Source organism: Neocloeon triangulifer, unplaced genomic scaffold, assembly GCF_031216515.1.
Source record: "Neocloeon triangulifer isolate White Clay Creek 2 clone unplaced genomic scaffold, ASM3121651v1 ptg000009l, whole genome shotgun sequence".
Taxonomy (NCBI): Eukaryota; Metazoa; Arthropoda; class Insecta; order Ephemeroptera; family Baetidae; genus Neocloeon; species Neocloeon triangulifer.
Genome location: NW_026775551.1, coordinates 2,511,209 through 2,531,755, shown reverse-complemented (window position 1 = coordinate 2,531,755; position 20,547 = coordinate 2,511,209). Strand labels below are relative to the sequence as shown.

Genomic DNA, 20,547 nt, shown 5'->3' with positions numbered 1-20,547 from the left:
TGTTTAATTTGCCATTTTAATTCAAACTCAAAGCAACAAAAATTCACAAAAATTTCTTCCACCTCACGTGATTGAGTGGTAGATTAAAAATTGAAATAGGTCTTTAGGGCATATCAACAATGAACTAATAAAGAAAATTTTTTTGAATATATTTATATTGTATAATCAAGTTTTCAGAATTGCATCCAATAATTAGAACTATATTATGATCAGTGTGCGTAATATTTTCCTCATTGTGCTCAATTTTTGTACAAGTAGATAAGCATTATTGGCAAATTTATTACTTTCCAATATTTTGATGATCATCTCCTCGAGTGCCAATATTACAAGCAAATTTTATTCTTGATATACTTTATTTCAATGAACTGTGCTCTATCAATTAAATAAAAGAAGTTCTTCTTTTTTTTTAATTAATTATTCTAATAATTATAGTAAAAGAGCGCAAAAGAAGAACTGCAGTTGACTTAGTTCATTTTTTTTAAGAATTAAATTAATATTAATGATGACGGTAAAATTAAAATTATTAATTTAACTCATAAAATTATGCAAAATAAATAGAATAATTAATCTCTAGTATCAGACTTGATGAACTTAAGATGCATTATAAAAGCCTAAGATAGTTTTTAAGTGGGTGCCACTTAACTCTAAATTGCTTGTTTCATACCAAATTTGATATGTAGATTGCATACATAAAATAGTTCGGAAAAACTAAAATACTGGTACTTGAAATATAAAATAGAAATCTCACCAAATTTTTTCTCAAAGACGTCCATCTGGCTGTCGGTCAGGGCTTCTCCAGAGTTTTTGGGAAAAGCTGAGGGTGAAGATAGCAAGCGTCCTCGCACGCTGTTGTCCAAGGAGCAGGGTTTCTGAGCATGAGCTGCTCGCGAGCAAGATTGAGCAAAATTTTGCTCGCGAGCACCATTGAGCACTCCTGTAGTGAGCATGCTCGCGAGCAAATGCTTGCGAGCACCCCAAAAGGGAGCATGCTCGCGAGCAGATATAGGGGAGCACTCCTGAGGTGAGCAGGAGCAGGAGCAGAAAATAGGGAGCACTTTTTAGAAGTGAGCAGGAGCAGGAGCAAAATTTACTAAATATGCTCGAGATGCTCCTTCTGCTCACATTTGCTTTAAAATTTTACTACAATAACAGAATTTCATACTAAATCTATACTCTACACTGTGAGATCAACAAAAACCAGTGGAGGACGCTTTATAATCGCAATGCATTATCCCTATGCTCTGACGCTCCGCCTACACCCCTTTCAGCCCTGAGTTCGACCTGCTGCACCTTATGTGCTCCTGGCAAACCTTCAGTCCTCTTGTGTCTTTTCCGCTGTACATAATTTAAAAAGAGCTCAATCTCCTGCTTCATATTTATGTGCTCCTGGCAACAATTCGTCTTTTTAAATAATAATTAAATCATTTTATGGGAACAATTTTATTATTTTAATTTATATTAAATTTTTCATATATGGTCTTAATTTGGTATCAAATTGATGTCTTTGACTTTTGCTAAATTATATCGGCTTAATAAATATTCTTTCAGAATTAATTAAAAACCTACATGCCGAATTTTCATATCAAACATGAGCATGACACTGCTCGGGAGCAAATCGCAGGAGCAAAATTTGCTCGGAGCAGCATTGAGCACTCCTTCAGTGAGCATGCTCACGAGCATCTGCTCGCGAGCACCCCAAGAGGGAGCATGCTCGCGATCAGATGTAGGTGAGCACTCCTGAGGTGAGCAGGAGCAGGAGCAGAAATTAGGGAGCACTGTAGAAGTGAGCAGGAGCAGGAGCAAATGAATTTGAGCACCTGAAAAATTTTGTGCTCAGAAACCCTGCCAAGGAGGCATCGCGGACCGAGGGTCAGACCATTGGTGCTGAAGCCAAAACCGCCCTTCCAAGCTGACACGCTCAGGCAGGATCTGTGGAAATAAACTTAAGAACTTCCAAAATTATTCTCACTTTAAAGAAAAATCTAACAATAAAAATGTGTTACCCCCAAAAACTTGAACTATTTCACATGCACTACTGAACTATTCACACTAGCACTTGGTCACTTTTAAAATACAAGATTATTGTAACTATTTATATTAATATTCATTTTACCTACTTTATCTAACCAGAAATTACATTTCAGTCCGTTTTTACAATTAGCATACTGATTTTGTCACATTTAATATTCCGGGTACAAAGCATTAACAATCATTTTTTTTTCATGCACCGCATGCAGCTGCTCAATACTTATAATTTTTAATCCTTGCATTCATATTCTCCGATACAAAAGAAATGGCCAGAAAATTTGATGATGGAATTTAAAAAAATTTGTATTTAGTTTGTTGCGCATTCAGAATCATTAATTAGCTTGAAAACAGAAACTTTCTGCATTATGCGGTCCTATTATAAATCATCTTGCAACACTCGAATTTTTGAAAAGTTACAAGAGAACAATCAATACATTTGACTTGGCCAGTTTAAACAAGATTTGTTTAGATTGTTTTTTTGGTAAAAAAAAAAAAAAAAAAAAAAAAAAATTACCACTTGCGCTTCACTCACTGTTCATGCAAAAGCCATCCTTAAAGTTCAAAGACACATGCATTTAGTTTGAATAAGTTATTTGGCCATTTTTAATAAAGAAGTATTAAAGTGGAGTGGTTTGACATCCCAGCAAACTGAAGCAGACATCCGCGGTACTGAGACTCACTTCCAGCTATTGTTCGGGGGCAGGGGCTCCCGGTTGCGCAACGTGGAAGGTGTTCGAGGAGGCAAGCCCGGCGTGACCAAAAATACTGGACTACACAAGGGTGCCAACAACGAACCCAACCTCTTTCACGCCCATTGCCACACTCATGACAACTCAATCTCATGAGTGCACCACGTCAGCATCAGTGTCATCTGAATTCTCCGCACCTCCCATGCGTTCAGACACAGGACTTTAGTCGCAACCAAGCCCTGGACACCAAATCGTGTTCCCGCATGGCGAATGCAGAAGCTCAATGGGTGGTTGTGATGCCTCGGCATTATTCACACACAAGCCATTCAGACGACGCATTGCCAGCGGTGGCGGGCAACGTCCCCTGTTAGGGGCGGCCTTCAGCTGTTGTCCGCTCCGTTGGACCGGTATCTGTTGCGGGGGTGCCGCCACTCCATTACAAAAAGATAATTGGCATAAGTGCAGTTGCTTAATTTATACATTTTTTGTAATAAAATTTATGACAAAATTCACCCAGATAACTATTCATTAAACTTTAAATTTAAACAGTGTAAAAAAACTGAAAACATTGGGCTCTCAGGCAAAAGTGGGTGGAGGATGTTGCGCCTATCTGTGGCAAATGCACAACCTAGTCACTTTACTTGTCTTGATCGTCGCATGCAGAATACATTTAAACCTACTTCAGGTCATAGGAGCTCTTGTATTCTGCAGGTTTCAAAACTTGACCAAGAGCCTGGCACTGGCGGTGTCTGCCAAGTCCTCAAACACTGTTGACGAGTGGCGTTTTGCTTCGACCTGATTGAATTTAATAATTCTAATTAAATTTCCAATTATAAAAAGCCGAGCATGCTTTTCTCGTATGTAATATAATAATCTTGAATGTAATAAGGCTTGCATTTATTTTAATGAGAACAATATCTGAATTAATTGTTTTATGATTCAATGAGATTTTAAAATTTAATTAGAATTTAATTCATGAAAATTGTATCCTTTGAATTATTTTGATTTAGGATATTGATTTGATTCAAGATTCAAGTGTTAAGGTGTGCGAGAGCGCTTCTATAAAATAGAAACGCAAAAAATTTCCTTATGCACTGACCTGGCTCACTGCTCTGCAACAACCTTGGGGAGATTTCGACTGGCCGACAGGCATTGGTTCGCCTGATGACCTACGTTGGATTTCAACATTAAAATTAAAACTTCGAGCGTTGAATTAAATTCAAGGTTATTCATATTTAATTTTTCTTTACACTTTATTATTAATCTTGTGGATTCTTCATTTAATAAAAATGCTTGAAAAATATTATTTCTTTAAAAAAAATTGGAAATTTTTAATCACTGAAGTAAGTTGCATAATTATGAGAGATACTCAATTTTATAAGCCCCAGATAGTATTTTTAAGTGGTTGCAATTCAACTCTAAATTGCTTGATTTGTGCAAAATTTGATATGTAGATTGCAAACATAAAATACTTCGAAAAACTAATATACTGATGCTTGAAATATAAAATTGAAATCTCACCGAATTTTTTTTCAAAGACGTCCGTCTGGCTGTCGGTCACGGCTTTTCCAGAGTTTTTGGAAAAAGCTGAGGGTGAAGATGGCAAGCGTCCTCGCACGCTGTTGTCCAAGGAGGCATCGCGGTCCGAGGGTCAGACCATTGGTGCTGAAGCCAAAACCGCCCTTCCAAGCTGACACGCTCAGGCAGGATCTGTGGAAATAAACTAAAGAACTTCCAAAATTATTCTCACTTTAAAGAAAAATCTAATAATAAAAATGTGTTACCCCCAAACACTTAAACTATTTCACATGCACTACTGAACTTTTCTCACTAACACTTGGTCACTTTTAAAATACAAGACTATTTTAACTATTTATATTAACATGCATTTTACCTACTTTATCTAACAAGAAATTATATTTCAGTCCGTTTTTAGAACACTTAGCAAACTGATTTTGTCACATTTAATATTCCGGGTACAAAGCATTAACAATCAATATTATCATTTTTTTTCATGCGCCGCAGCTGCTCAATACTTCAAATTTTTAATCCTTGCATTCATATTCTCCGATACAAAAGATATGGCCAGAAAATTTGATGATGGAATTTAAAAAAATTGTATTTAGTTTGCTGCGCATTCAGAATCATTCATTAGCTTGTATACAGAAACTTTCTGCATTATGCGGTCCTATTATAAATCATCTTTCATCACTCCAATTTTGGAAAAGTTACAAGAGAACAATACATTTGACTTGGCCAGTTTAAATAAGATTCGTTTAGATTGTTTTTTTGGTAAAAAATAAAAAATAACCACTTGCACTTCACTCACTGTTCATGCAAAAGCCATCCTTAAAGTTCAAAGACACATGCATTTAGTTTTAATAAGTTATTTGGCCATTTTTAATAAAGAAGTATTAAAGTGGAGTGGTTTGACATCCCAGCAAACTGAAGCAGACATCCGCGGTACTGAGACTCACTTCCAGCTATTGTTCGGGGGCAGGGGCTCCCGGTTGCGCAACGTGGAAGGTGTTCGAGGAGGCACCCGGCGTGACCAAAAATACTGGACTACACAAGGGTGCCAACAACGAACCCAACCTCTTTCACGCCCATTGCCACACTCATGACAACTCAATCTCATGAGTGCACCACGTCAGCATCAGTGTCATCTGAATTCTCCGCACCTCCCATGCGTTCAGACACAGGACTTTAGTCGCAACCAAGCCCTGGACACCAAATCGTGTTCCCGCATGGCGAATGCAGACGCTCAATGGGTGGTTGTGATGCCTCGGCATTATTCACACACAAGCCATTCAGACGACGCATTGCCAGCGGTGGCGGGCAACGTCCCCTGTTAGGGGCGGCCTTCAGCTGTTGTCCGCTCCGTTGGACCGGTATCTGTTGCGGGGGTGCCGCCACTCCATTACAAAAAGATAATTGGCATAAGTGCAGTTGCTTAATTTATACATTTTTTGTAGTAAAAATAACAAAATTCACCCACATAACTATTCATTAAACTTTAAATTTAAACAGTGTAAAAAAACTGAAAACATTGGGCTCTCAGGCAAAAGTGGGTGGAGGATGTTGCGCCTATCTGTGGCAAATGCACAACCTAGTCACTTTACTTGTCTTGATCGTCGCATGCAGAATACATTTAAACCTACTTCAGGTCATAGGAGCTCTTGTATTCTGCAGGTTTCAAAACTTGACCAAGAGCCTGGCACTGGCGGTGTCTGCCAAGTCCTCAAACACTGTTGACAAGTGGCGTCTCTTCGACCTGATTGAATTTAATAATTCTAATTAAAATTGCATTTATAAAAAGCCGAGGATGCTGTTCTCATATTTAATGTAATAATCTTAAATTTAATAAGGCTTGCATTTATTTTAATGATAATTAACAATTTCTGAATTTGTTTTGTGATTAAATGAGATTTTCTAATTAAATTAGAATTTAATTCATGAAAATTGTATCCTTGGAATTAGTTTGATTTGTTTCAAGAGTTAAGGTGTGTGACTAATCTTTGGCCAGAGCGCTTCTATGAAATAAAATTGCAAAAAAACTCCTATTGCACTGACCTGCTCACTTCTCTGCAACAACCTTGGGGAGATTTCGACTTGCCGACTGGCATTGGTTTGCCTGGTGACTGATGGTGGTAGGCCATCACTCATTTTTCCGTTTCTGCCGCTCAATGTTGTCATTCGATTGGTTGAGGCCTAAAGAATTGAGAATTTATTAAAATAAATTCGATCCAAGAGTGTAAAAATTTGGACGAGTTCCCTTTCTTATACTTTAAAAAAAATAATAGAACTAGAAACTTCTATGCAAAGTATTTAATCCGCTTGTAACCCTTTTTAAAATAAATAAAAAATATTTTATTTAAATTGGAGTAAAGCTGGTTGAAGATTTATTATTGGTTGGCTATATGCAAATTCAACATGCAAGAGAAAAAATAATAAAACAAATAAAAAAAAACTGAGATTTCATTCATCCTGAGAAAATTAAAAGGACAAGGATTATTCTCACCATAAAAAGTATTGTCGATATCCCTGGTTGATGTCCATGGCGTTGCCGAAGTTGTTGGAGACAAAGCCGGCGGCGAGCGTTTTTTGAAGAAAGCATCATGTGTTCCAGCCAAGGTTGAACACGTGGCCGCTGCCCACTTGTTGTTTTGTAGTCCGAATGACCTGATTAAAATTTTCAAAAGTTAATAATTTATTTTAAAGAGGAAACTAAAAGTGCATTACTCTCATATCTTTTTGTATTTAAAAGTGCATTATAATGTACTTTTTTTATATTTAAATCAAAACAATGAGACGAGAGACGAGAGAGCAGGTATTTAGAATTTTGATAATTCAAATTTAACGTCCAAAATTAGCATTGAAATTGAGACATTTTTTGAATAGCCGCACTCCGTCAACATAAAACTGGATGTGATTTCACGAGCAAGTTCAGGAATGTTGAAACAAAGTCGGTGAATCGAAAAGCAATTTTTCAACTGAAAAACGCACGCGATTTATGAGACGCGGCGCCGTTGAAACAGTACCTTGGGGTCAGGGTGGGGTCAGGCCTCAATTTCCATGCGGTGGACAGGTCTGAGAAACCCTGAGAGAGCCGCTTTCTTGGAGAAAATGCCAGCATCACGCGGATCACACAAGCGACAGCGCCGCCATTTTTGCGACTGCGGCCGGAAGCGCGAGCACCAAGAAAAAGGGGCGAGAGGAGAATACAGGTGAAGTAAAGGTGAAGCTAATATTAATAATTCTCCACGCTTATTTAATTATTTCACCGATATTAAACGCGCTTAAAACTAAATATTTTATCTTGCGGAAAAGCAAAGAGTCTTTAGTCTCCATTTGAGCTACGTTCAGTGGGGTCTCGCGTCTTGTATGTACTAAGATTTACAAAATTATTACTGCTTGACAAGAACAAGCGCGCCGTGCACATAGAAAAATACGTGCAATTCGATTAATTATGGGCCTCAATGGGACCTACCTGGGGTGAAGTCATGAGCGCGGACTCGTCAGCGTGGTCTCCGCGGTGAGAAAATCCAATTTTCTTCGTGATTCGGCGAATACAGTTTGATTTCTGTCAGTTTCGCCCGATTTTTCTTCAAGCGAAAAAATTCTGGATCTAGAAGTCTGGTCTGAGACAAGCCGGCGCTTGTTCTTGCCGGCGAGCGAGAAGGAAAAGAGGGAGGGTCGGAGGCGCTCGGCCGGTCGCCCACACACTCTCTCGCTTTTTGCATTCCTCTGTCAACACAATAAGTCCTTGGAAAGGAAAAATGACAAGTAAGATGAAATTATTCAGGAATCACTACCATTGTGTTTATGAAATTGGGTCTCAACGTACTAACCACTCAAAATTATCATGTACACAGCTATTAAAATTTTATATCTAAAAGTCAATGTAATTTTTAGTAAATTTCAAAATTAAAAATAAAACTTCAAGCGTTGAATTAAATTCAAGGTTATTCATATTAAATTTTTCTTTGAATTTGTTCAGCATTCAGCTCGCCGGATTGCGGAATGACGGGATCGAAACAGGAATGAGCGAAAATCGTAGCAAGGAATGCAAGGATCAAAGTGCGGCCAGCGTAACACAGACAGTATATATATTTGGCCAAACCGGATGACAGACGACTGGAATGCGCAGCTACTGGACACTCAGGAATGCGATGAAGACAACACAAGGTAGGTGCAAGACAAGTTTTTCACATAATTATCTGTTTCTCGCGCTGTAATGCAAATGCAAAGAAAAATAGATTACATATCATTCATCCCCTCGGCATTCTCAAAAAGTAAACAAAACTAGTTGCAAGGCAGAGGGAGGGAAATAGTAATAAGAAATTAAGAATAAGACTAAGAAGCGTGTTTTAGTTTGATGACCTCTCGGGAAGAATGTAGAAAAATAATGACAGTATCAAATTTTAGTTATGATTTATGTAATGCAGTAATAAATTGTAAAAATGCGACGGTTTTTAAATTTTTGAGGATAGCATTCCCTTGCATTTTTCCGCAAGATTTGCACACTTGCTGAAAGTTAAAGTCTATGTTATTTTTCGGAAAATTGAAGAAATTTTCATGTCATATAATGTTTAAAAAGCATAAAAATGTCTTCTAGCAAAACGCATTAAAACTTTCTTTTAATCACAGATCATTACCGAGGTTTCATAAAAAGTGTAACCAATTTCACATTTCCGATTATTTTGGTGGTACTGGAAAAAAATGTGGCCCGTTAAATTTTACATCGGCTCTGTCATTTTCAGAATGGCCATTTTTGCCTTTTTTGAGAAAACACAGGTTAAATAATGAAAATTTTGCTTTTCCTAGACCTTATTTGGATCAAATATTATAAAAATCAGAAAAATCTTGTAAATATGAAGCAAGTTCTGTTTCAAAATAACTCGAAATGTACGGTGTATATGATTATATTGCTCATTAGTTGTGTCTTTCGAGCTCATAAATAAATCATATAATTTACTAAAATCTTTTGAAGTATAAAAAGCATAGATTATTTCAAGATATTGATTAAATTCACTTAAATTTCATTGAGACAGTTATAGAAATTTACTTCGTGGAGACGAAGTATATAAGTAAAAATTTCACAAAATTATTCCTGCCGTGCTTTCGTCAGAGGGAAATATTTCAATTTCCGCCTTTCCGCGCCCCGAAGCAAAAGCCGCGGAATATTGCGCCAACAAAGAAAGAAAAATTCGTCCCTCATTAATCTCGTCGCGCGACTGCCGCCCTCGCAAAACACCGAGTCCCCTGCCTGCGCGTCAACGGCAGCTCACAGTAATTTGACAATCTGATGTATGAAATAGGAGACGCGAGGGAAAAGCCAAACGCGACGCCTACGTCGCAATATTATATCGTGCGACGTCGAATAAGGAGCGAAAAGTCCGAGAGCGGAAGTTGGCACCAGGCAGGCCCTGCCGAAAGGGCGACGACGATATATTGGGATATCATCAACACGGTACCGAGACTCGGGGCTATTTGCACAACGACTGCGGACCATGTTACTCGCATTGGCAAATATTGACCCTTCGTTCCGCCCTCGTGGCCCGCGCTGCTTCCTGATGGCCAAGGGCTCTTCAATCGCGCCAACGTCCCAAGATTTTTCGTCAAAATATTTTTGCTTCACCCTGAGCAAATTGCTCAAACGATTAAATTTTTCTTTCAGAATATTTTTAGTGATCAATGTAGTTTTGTATCAGTGAATTAAAAATAAATTTTAACTCACAATAAGTCATAATTATGTAAAAAAATTATTACAAAACGCGAACAAAAAAATTAAACAATCTACATCAATTAATGGAATGATGAATTTTAATTAATTTCGCATGCGTACTTGCCTAAATTTCTCCTATTATCTCAATTTTATTTGTAAATAATTTTATTTTAACCATATTAATAATTTGTGTATATAAAGATATCTTAATTATTGAAGACTAATCATTTTAAATTTGGTTTTGTTTGAAAAAATTGACTATTGAGAAGATGATCATGGAAATGAAGAGATCGTTGCAAAATTTGTTTTTATTCAAAAATAAAAGCGGTTTTGTTTGCGAATAAAAACAACTTTTGCAATGAGAAAAAGCCCGATCTCTTCATTTCCATTTTAAATTTGGGTTTCAAATTTTCAATCATAAAAAAAAAAAAAAATAATAATTATTTTTGGAGCTCCTAATTCACAAAAAAAAAGAGAGAAGCTAATAAATATGAAGAGACACGTGAAATGGTTTTGCGACATCGATTATGAATAGCCCTTGCACTTGACTCATTCTAAAAAGCCAGCACTATCGGTCGGCCCCTGTGTCACCGCAACCAATCCCTGGAGCATTTAATAATAATAATAATCATTTTATTGGTAACAAGTTAAAAGCCGGGGGGTGGTGCGTGGTATTAAAACGCAATGTAGAGAAATGCTCCGTGGCAGCATCGAGGGTCACAATGGCCAGGGCTAATTTAATCATGACGCGCGGGATGTTTTGTTTTTGCACGCCGCGCCGAGTTTAATAATAACATAAACACAGAGAGAGAGAGAGCAGCGCACAATGTGCATAGTTTAATCAGCACTCGCGGCCAGATGGGGAGTTATTGCTTTTGCGCAACGCCGTCCAAATAGAGACCTATGCTAGAGTGCACTAAAACTACTTACTTGCTCTTATGTGCTTCTATGTATATTCAGAAGCTGCCGTTTCGCCGCCAGTGCGGTTTATTAAGTCGTTAAATTTGCGTTTGTTCGAGCGCATTATATTGATGCATGCACTATTCAAGTTTACATTTATGTGAAGTTTAGCGAGTCGGGAAAGTGATGCGATGACCCTTTGTTAGTATTACTTTGTCATATTAGTGTATGATGCAAATAATGAAATAATAAATAAAGCGCAAGTTGCTTTGAAATACAATAATATTTAATTTAATGGCTATTAAGAATTCAGCTTGCTTCTATATCTTTTGAAACAATAAACAACTCACATAAAACCCATCGAGGAAAAGCCGATTTTAAATTCAAATCACCATGAATCAACCCTCGATCGTGAAATTCTACCACAAAATTTTTAAAATTTGTTATTAATTAAAGAAAAAAAAATTAATTTGACATTAATATTTATTTAAAAACTAATTTTTAAAATTAATATATATCCATAATTGAAGGAGAACATAAAAAAACATGCCTTATTATTAATTTTTAATACAAAATTGATAATTAATTGATTTAAAAAAAAGGAGAAATATTTTTGATTTCATGTGTGATAAGTTTTCAATTATTAATATTATTTATACTATTGTACTACTTCTATTCAGCTTTTATCTTAGTTCATGGCGTGATACAAAAAAAAATTAAGCAGAAAAAGGTGTGAAAGTGCATCTTTTCACATGTTCTTCGTCAAACAAGGGTGCGATTGGAGGCGTGCAGGGGTCGGTCTTTTGTATCGTCAGCGAGGCGAGAGAATGGGCAGCGGATGAGTGCGAGGGAATATATAAGAAATGGTCTCGCTGCGCACCGACCAGATCAAGCAAGACGCCGCTGCAGGTCGTGCATCATTTCTTCTTCGCACAGCAGCCGAGTGTGCGGGAAATTGCTGGAGACAGGGTCAGATATAAATCACCGCGCTGTTTTTATTTAAGGGTGTTATGGCTGAACAATGATTATTGTAAAAATGAAAAATCAAGTTCTGATAATCGTCAGGGGTTACGTCGCGAAAAATTGTGTTCACTGCGCGCGATGACGTCACGGCCTCCGAGCGCCGAAGTCAAGCAACCCTAGATTTTACAATTGTTCTTATTTTTCAATGCTATTTATCAGTCAAATAATAATGATATACACATCAATCGACGCGGAATTTAGCAAGGATTCAAAATATGTCCATTGTAAAAAGTTTTAAAACAAATATCTCTTATTTAAACTGAAAAAACTGATCTACCCCACTGTTTTTTCGGTTTTGAAGCGTAATATCTTCGCGGAAGAATTGTAAACACGTCACTTTTATCCAATCAAATCGCAGGTAGATAAATTCACAAAAGATCTGTCGAGAGAAAAATGTTGCCACCAGTATTCTGACCAAGCAGTGAAGGCTCAAACTTGAAAATCTAGTTTCATAAGTTGGCAGCCCTGCTTGACTCTTGAATCAGCAGATCAGCTGCGCCTCTTGCCGTCTGAATTGTGTTTATTCAATGAAAATCGTTTTTTTAACCTTTTTCTGGCGTGTTTTTCACAATTTTTTTAATTACTAGGGATGCCTAAGTGTAGATGTCAAAGGTTTATTAAAGATTTAAGTACGTAAACCCTAGCCACCCTTTCAACCCCTGCTTTAAAGGTCGCCTATTGCTAGTGAATCGTGTCGGAAGTCGGAGGAAATGGTATAAGACGCACGTTATTGTTGGTTTATTTTTATAAGTCACCCTTTTTATTGTGGTTTGATTTGTTAAATAGTTTTTAACATATCATATTTTCAGGTATGAAGCCCTCCTGGGGTCCCTAAACCCTGCAATTTTTTAGTCCGATCTCGGATTTTATCCACCCCTTTGTTCGGAAGAAACAACCTTTTTTAATTTTGAAAAATATTAATGGCCGGTGCAGCGATAACACAAGGATGATGATGATGTTTCTTCTCACACTAACTACCCCTTTGATGGCACAGTGTGTATTTACGTGAGTCTTTTCGACTGACTGCGTAGAGTCGAGAAGCTCGAGAATTGATAATATTTTTTTTCGAAAAGAGGTAATAATTCAAAATATATTTTGTGATTTTGATACTTATGTTGTCATAGCAATACACTTAAAAATGCACTACTTTAAGGGTTGAAGAATTTTGTTTAAAGATTTTAGTGAGTTAGGAGGCCAATCGATACAAGCAGCGTCGCTCGATTCATATTCTTATTGTGTTTTTTTTTTTTTTTAACTAACTCTCCTGCTTTAAAAGTTGCAAATTGTATCTGAGATTTATAAAATTATATAGGAAACATATATTTCAAGCACCCACCCTTCTTAATGGCTATCAATATAAAATCTTAAGCTTGCCTGCTGTAAAGTGCAAATTTAGATTTTGGATCTCAGATTTTTTATTTGTCGAATTTTTCCATCGATGGTTGAAAATTTATATATTTTATAGGTATGAGACAATCTCACTTGCGTTTTGACACAATCAAGTTAAAGGCCTATCAAAAAGGGAAAACGGACCAAAAAGTGTGAATCAGCTAAGCTAACAAGATGCCTTTATCAATTTTCTTTTTCAAATTTCTTTAACAATTTTTTTTTTTTAATTTTAATATTTTGAGATCATGAATTTTGTTGACGTTTTGATGCAATTTGCCCTCTAAAAAGTATCATGAATATCTGTAAAATTTAATTAGCAAAATATTTGATACTTTTTCAAGGATCCAGCAGTTTCATGGAGTCCGCAAACTAAATAAGCTTTATCTTTTGAAAGCCGTATCGAAGGGTGATTGCATTTGTGGTTGATATATTTTTACACATTCTCATATCCATTCTACAACTTTTAAAGCAAGAAAGTTTATTATAAAAGGGCAATAAGAATAAATAAAGTTATGCGGCTGTGGCTTGTGTTGATTTTAGCCTTCTAGTTGCAAATGAGATTCTTCTAACTCGATCACTAAAACATTCAATTTATTTGTCTTTGTTTTGTGGACTTTTAAGTGTATGTTAGATCCTAGTTGTAATGGAAATCTTAGCTGAAAAATTATAAAATACCTCTTTTTAACGGAAATTTTTGTCCAGTCCGGGGTCTCTCACTCGCAATCACTTGAGAGCATACACACTGATATCAGAGGGTAGTTAATGTGGAAGAATGTGGTAATAATATCATTTCAATCCTTGCTTAATTAACTGTATCATTCATGAGTCAAATTTTTTGAGATAAATTTCTTTTCTATGAAAAAGTGTATTGTGTGTAAAAACTGGAAAAGCCGAGAGCCGAGAAGAATATTGCAGGGTTTGGGAGCCCTGAGGAATGCTTCGTGCGTTGGTTCTTAAAATTAAAAAGAAGATGATCAACAAATTTAATCCCATAAAAAAATGTAAAAAAACAAAAAAATCGTTTCTGAGAAAAAGAACGGTAAAATCCGTCGAGTGATGACATTTTTTTTTCGTCTTCAAATAATTTCACTTGCAAAAGGTGACTTTTACGAGGGAGCTGAAGGGATGGCAAGATTCAGCATAGTAAAATCTATGCGAAAACCTTTTACCTTGACCCTGGGGCGCCCTGGGGTATCTTTTTTGATTCAAAATTTAGCAAGAATAAGTAACACTTCAATGATTTAGCTGAAAAAGCGGCCAAAAAAGATGCCTTGAATTCTAACTAATAATCACGATTTATGAAATAAATTTGGCTCAAATTATGGTTAAAAGATGATCCTAATCTTAACCTAATGGCCGGAATTTGTTTACAATAGTTTATTTGTGCTTAAAATTACCGAAAATTCCCAAATTGCAAGTGCTAAACAAGGAGAATCTTTTGTTATTGTCAAGCAGCTTCGCGCGCATGTTTAAAAAACGACGCGACGGTGCTGCCGCCTAGCGGAGAAACCACGTGCCATAACCACCTTAACGCCAACGGGGAAAAATCGCCACCGCCTCGCAGCCCCAAGCCTTGCTGAGATCATAGTGAAGAAGAAGAGAATCGCAGGCCGGGAAGGAAACCGACCGCCGAGCAGAGTAAAGTGCACTTTTGCGTCTTGGGTGTGATTGATGTTTTATTCAGAGGTGAAATGGGAACCACTGCTACAAATTTGTGGGCGTACGGCCTGAATAAAAAAAAAAAGAAACAGGGGAAAACTGTATTTCTTCTATGGATCTTTTGGTGACTCAATTACAGAGTTTATAAATGTTTGAAATAACCGAAGTAACGAAAATTATTTAATAAGGCGTGAGAAATTTGATGGATGGTTTTAATTTGAAATAAAGACTATTTTTTTCTCAGTTGATATAATAAAAACGAATACCTGTAGAAAAAAGAAGGGTTTAAAACAAGTAGAAATAAAAATATTGGAAATAGAGGACTTAAACAACATTATCATTATTATGATAATATAATCCTAAGCATATTTTAACATGATTTTTTATAAGAAGTTTAGCAGGTGCCATATTTGAACAGTAAAAAATAAAATCATTATTTAATCTGACAGAAAAGTAGGATATTAAATTTTAGTTTCCAATTTTTCTATGCATAACTAGGGGGAAAATAAAGCTTGATTTAGTATTGAAAATTTTAACATATATTTGAATTTTACATTCCACTTAAACGCTCTATCGATTTGCCTGCACAGCGCGATAAGATAGCCCACACACGCGCAAATTAAACTTTGCACCCTGATAAAATTATTGGGTCACCAGCGCAGCAGCAGCAGCACTGCGGTGGCTGCATTCACTTTGCATTCACATGCATTTATTCATGCACACCACAAGCTCTCTCTACATGTGCACTGCTTTCACACACATAGACGACACACGGCTGCCGAGCAGATAAATTACCCGTACGACTTTTATTGGCCATGCAATTCATTCAATTCAGAACTTGAGCACAATTTGCGCGAGATAAATTTAACTCTGTCCTGAAATGAAAAATTACCGCTACATTCTTCGCAGCCGCACTGACTAATGTTGTGGAACTTAAAATTGCCAAGTTTTTTAATTTTCCTTTAGTAGCAATAATACTAATTTATATTTATTATTCAATTTCCATTCAAGACATTTTTATGGCTTACAGAATTTAATATAATTTTTGTGTCTTCTTGTTAAAAAATAAATCTTTTTTAATAAATTGTAAATAGAAACATATAAAATATAGGTCAATACTGCACATTATTGAATCAAATTGAGTATATTAATTACTGATTCTTCAACAAATATAATTAAAAAATAATTGTAACAATAGGCAATATTTATTGATGTTGAAAATTGCAACCGATGTAAATTTCATTTTGCAAGCCTGAATAATTCATTTCGCGTGCACATAAATATTTATCCATGACATACGCTGCAGTTTGCTCAGCACTTTCCATTCATTACATTTTGAAAACTGTCACTTACAGAGCGGAAACTAGGCTCTAATGGCGACCATTACGCGAAACTGTAGGCGGCACAATAAATTTCAATTTGCCGGCGACAGAACATAACGAGGTGCGTGATAATTTCTGGAAAACAGTGGAAGAAAATAAAGATGCTTCTTTTATTGAGCGATTCATCATTCGGACACAAACAACGGTCCTCGTCTAACTTTTCGCATTTAACGGCCATAAAATAATGCACAAGCAGCCGAAATTGCTCCACAGTATCGTTTGGGCAGATATAATTTCGTGCCTGGCTGCGTGGAAAAGCGAATTGGCTCACATGCACGTTTCGTCTACTTTATAATATTGTGTATTTTTGCCAACACGCGCGCCTCCGATGCTTTTCCACGGCAGACAGATAAGTAAGCGTCGCAGCATTTATTAAACACCAACAAAATGCAAACACCAGTTAAAAGCACGCCCGTCCTCAACGTAATAACACTGCACAGAGAGCTCGAGTGAAAGAGCACATGTGCTTATGTGCACGCCGTGTCGTTTCCATAAAGCTCCATCGAATCTGATATTTGGGGTGCGCCTTGGAATGTGTGCGCCTCGTCGTGCTCCATTTCATTTTGCCCCCATCTCTATTTCATCTGACGCGTTTTATATTCATATTGCTTCAATAATGGATTTTATGCGATCAATATCGTGAACGAGCGAGAAGAGAAATGAGCAAGGCAGAAAGAAAAAAAAGGCATCTTTGCTCTGAAAATTGATGAATTGAGCGAAAATCTTAATTTCTGCCATTCATAAATAATACCAAAATCTATTTGCCAATTAGAAGTAAGTCGAGTGGTTGGTCAAAGTATTTATGAAAATTAACTTTTTTATGAAATTGTTGTGTAGTACATGTAACTTGTTATTAAATTTAAATATGGCATTACTAGAATTCCGAAAATTAATTATTAAAATCGAAATCCATCTATCATGAGGGGTCAAGGCAAATAAATTACTCCGGCTACTACTCTGGGTTTATTTTTAAATTTATTTATTTCTTATTGTTAGTCTTATTAGCATCAATTATTCATCAGGTATTTAAAACTGCAGTGTAAGAAACAAAATAATCTGCTAAAATATTGTACATTGAAGAAAATAAAAATTGCATTATTGAAGTAAAAATAAAAAATTAACAATAATATGCAGCGCTTCAATGCATTTTATTGTCCATTCTCATTCATTAAAGTAAAATATTTATTTCAACCTAAAGTTTCGAATACAACCATCCATCCGTTCTACTCTTATTCCCTTTTTGGTTCTATCTACTGATTTTTCAATTAATTGAAGTTAAAATTTGACAAGCTATAAAATCGCGTGACTTTAATTTTGATACTTTTGGCATTTTTCTTGAAACTTAAATTTAAAAAAAAAATAATAGCTTCGTAATATAGGACAAGCGCGGTAAGCCTTGAGATTCATGCTTTGCTCATTCCTTCCAAGGTTGTTGCCTCGGGCCAAGGACTTTGCTCTACAAAATGAGGAAAATTGCCTAAGAAATTGGTCCTGCGGGCAACATTTATTTTGTCATTCCCAACGACAGCCATTCATGCTTTGCTCATATAATATTTTTCGACATTTAATTTTCTCAAGTTATGAATTTTTAATGAGAAAAGAAATAATAATTAATAACACAGTCCTTCTGTACGAATAATGAAGTTTCACATCGTCTATGTGTATAAAATGTTTCGTTTCATTTTCAGCAAAGGCTGCAAAACTAAATAATTGCTCATTATATCGCAGCGTGCGGAACATAATTGTTGAGAAGAAAATATTAATTAATTAGTCCATAAACTACAAAGAAGCTGTAACGGGACCGAGCGTACAAGCAAAGCTTTGTGCTTTCTGTTCGAATTCAGTGCTAGAGAAGTCGAGACGACTAGCAGCTCTTTGTCGTGTTTGTGCGCCGGCAATTTAAAGGGCTCTACAGCTTCTTTCGCAAAAGCAGCTGCTTCTTTGTGCAAACATTTCAGTCAGGAGCGTACAACGCGAGATGATGATAATTTGAATGGCTGTGCGCTAGTTAGGCATGCAAATGCGCGCAGGACATTTGCCATTCCGTTTGCGTAGCATTAAGTAGACGCCGGCAAGCTTTACTTCATCACGGCAATTTCTCAATCGTTCCTCATTGCCATTAACCCAGATTCCTTTGCAAGGGTAATTGGCCCAATCGCGCTGGAGAGAGAGAGAGAGGCTCTCTCTCGTAAATACTCCATTACTCACATGTGCTGCCAATGCACTACTTGGCGTCCGACTTGTTTTGCCTTGCAGATGTATGCAGAGTGTGTTTATGATGGGCAAAGGGCCGTTTGCACTTCTAGCTCGCTACGTGGCTGTCAGGATTAAGCAAAGTGCGCACTTCGTCTTCTTCCTACGGTCAATTTGTCGCAGGGATGAACTAACTCGATTTTCTATATTGAGTAAATTGATTACATTTGCATAGGAAACGCATCCTCAGATCTATATACCATTTATGAAAATAAGAAAACGAATTTTTTTTTTAATCAAATTTATATTTAAAGATCCTCTCCGGTCAAGTGTTTTGCTCTCTATTCTGAAAGATTGCTAAATTTTGTGAAAAAACTATTTGAAAATTCCGAAACGTTGCGTCTCAATCAAAAGAAAACCTAAATACGAGTGATTCGCGCGAAAAACGTGTGAGAATTGAGTAGCCAATCAGATCCATCAGTTTGTTTCTAAAACTGCAGGATTTGGTCACATTGGCGCTGCGATCGCTGATTTTGCCAAGTTTTCTGAAGCGCCGTGGGGCATTTGTGGCAAAATCAGCGATCGCAGCGCCAATGTGACCAAATTCTGTAGTTTTAGGAACAAACTGATGGATCTGATTGGCTACTCAATTCTCACACGTTTTTCGCGCGAATCACTCGTTTTTAGGTTTTCTTCAGATTGAGACGCAACGGTTCGGAATTTTAAAATAATGTTTTCACAAGATATACTCAAAATTAAGCAATCTTTCAAAATAAAGAGCAATACAATTGACCGGAGTGGATCTTTAAGAGTTCAAACTAAAGTAAATTTAAATTTGCAGGAAATTTTTATCTTGAAATCGTGTCTGCAGTACAAATCAATTTTGAAATGTAAAAAATCATTTTCTCAGGAATATATAGATCCATTTTTTGCATTTTTTATGAGAGGTTTCAAGATCCTCTCGTTTTAGTCTTTATTTTTTTTATAAAAATGAAGCGTTCTGTTTCTTCTATTCAGAATTTTATTTAGAATATTAAATTTTGTACAGCACTGGTAGATCTCTTGTAGACTGATTTTATTAATTAATGAAAGATATAAGAAGATTAAAAGAAATATAATCAAACTTGTGTAATTTTGGTTACTAATTGTTTATCTCTGTCACTAAATTCTATGCAATTCTATTGGGAAACAATATTATCTGTGGAAATTAGAGAACTCTAAATTTTACTTGTTAGCTCTCTTGTCAAACAGTCTAATTGCTATTTATGAGCTCAATTAAATCCCGACTGAGAAGATTGAGAGGAAATTGATATCTGGGCGGACGACGCACCCTTTTATGAAGGAGAGGGCCCAGAAGAAAGGGTTTATCGGCTCCGCAGCGCGCAATATAAAAACGACGAGAAAGAGACGGACGTATTCGAATAAGAGAATTCCATCCCTTCCGCCTCTTTCACCCTGCCGTGCGCGATGCTTTTAAAATGTAAAAGTTGCTATCAAAGTTTATGGTTGGAAAAATTCTTCCGTCCTCTTGGCTTAATCCGGACGCCGCTCGCTCTCGCAAATTGATTTTATTTCACCCCATTTTCCCTTTGCCTGGAAATCTTTTTCTCTCTGTCTGCATCCCTCTCTCAGCAATATAAAAACGATTAGGCTGCTGAATTATGGTCAATTTCAACTTAATTAAAATCCTGTCCTGAGTTATTCTCATATTAGTGTCGCCGCCGCCAGTAATAATTTTTTTTACCTTCCGTTTCTCTCTCTCTTGGGCAATTTTATTTCTCATCCGCCGCACCGGAAAATCCATTTGTTGATTTCCGCACAGCGGTGAAGAGAGAGATGAAAAAAGTTTTCCTATTTTCCGCATTTGGAGAGTCGATATGAACCCGCGGTATATGCACATGATTAAATTCGGCCGAATATTAACCGGCGCTCGAGATGCTCTTTTAAAAGTGTGCACCCGTTTTTCCTCTCGTCGGCAGGCAAATTTTTCCCGGCCAAAGTAACACATGGCCACTTTTTTTATATACGCCCTTAAATGCCGACGGCCTTAAACTTT

General features: G+C 36.6%; 1 protein-coding gene and 2 long non-coding RNA genes across 7 annotated transcripts in view; 1 reads left to right on the top strand and 2 right to left on the bottom strand.

The window, feature by feature from the left end:
- The window catches only part of LOC132195431 (uncharacterized), a 36,552-nt gene extending 35,593 nt beyond the window's left edge, over positions 1-959 (bottom strand). For both annotated transcript variants that reach the window (XM_059617411.1, XM_059617412.1), the window contains exon 1: positions 749-959. The gene's annotated coding sequence lies outside the window, so the exon portion shown is untranslated. The remainder of the gene's footprint in view (positions 1-748) is intronic.
- A 1,561-nt stretch (positions 960-2,520) lies between these two features.
- On the bottom strand, positions 2,521-7,878 carry LOC132195287 (uncharacterized). 4 transcript variants are annotated; one of them, XR_009441627.1, is made up of 7 exons: positions 7,708-7,878; positions 6,739-6,899; positions 6,291-6,428; positions 5,879-5,991; positions 4,239-4,440; positions 3,817-3,886; positions 2,521-3,512 (listed from the first exon to the last, which is right to left on the bottom strand). It is a non-coding gene; the product is annotated as an uncharacterized LOC132195287 (long non-coding RNA). The 4 variants fall into 4 exon arrangements; XR_009441628.1 differs by having other exon boundaries at positions 4,239-4,427; XR_009441625.1 differs by having other exon boundaries at positions 4,239-5,991.
- Positions 7,617-20,547, top strand: part of LOC132195288 (uncharacterized) — a 95,502-nt gene continuing 82,571 nt past the window's right edge. Inside the window, exons 1-3 of the long non-coding RNA XR_009441629.1 lie at positions 7,617-7,752; positions 7,808-8,003; positions 8,218-8,405. This is a non-coding gene — a long non-coding RNA (uncharacterized LOC132195288). The remainder of the gene's footprint in view (positions 7,753-7,807; positions 8,004-8,217; positions 8,406-20,547) is intronic.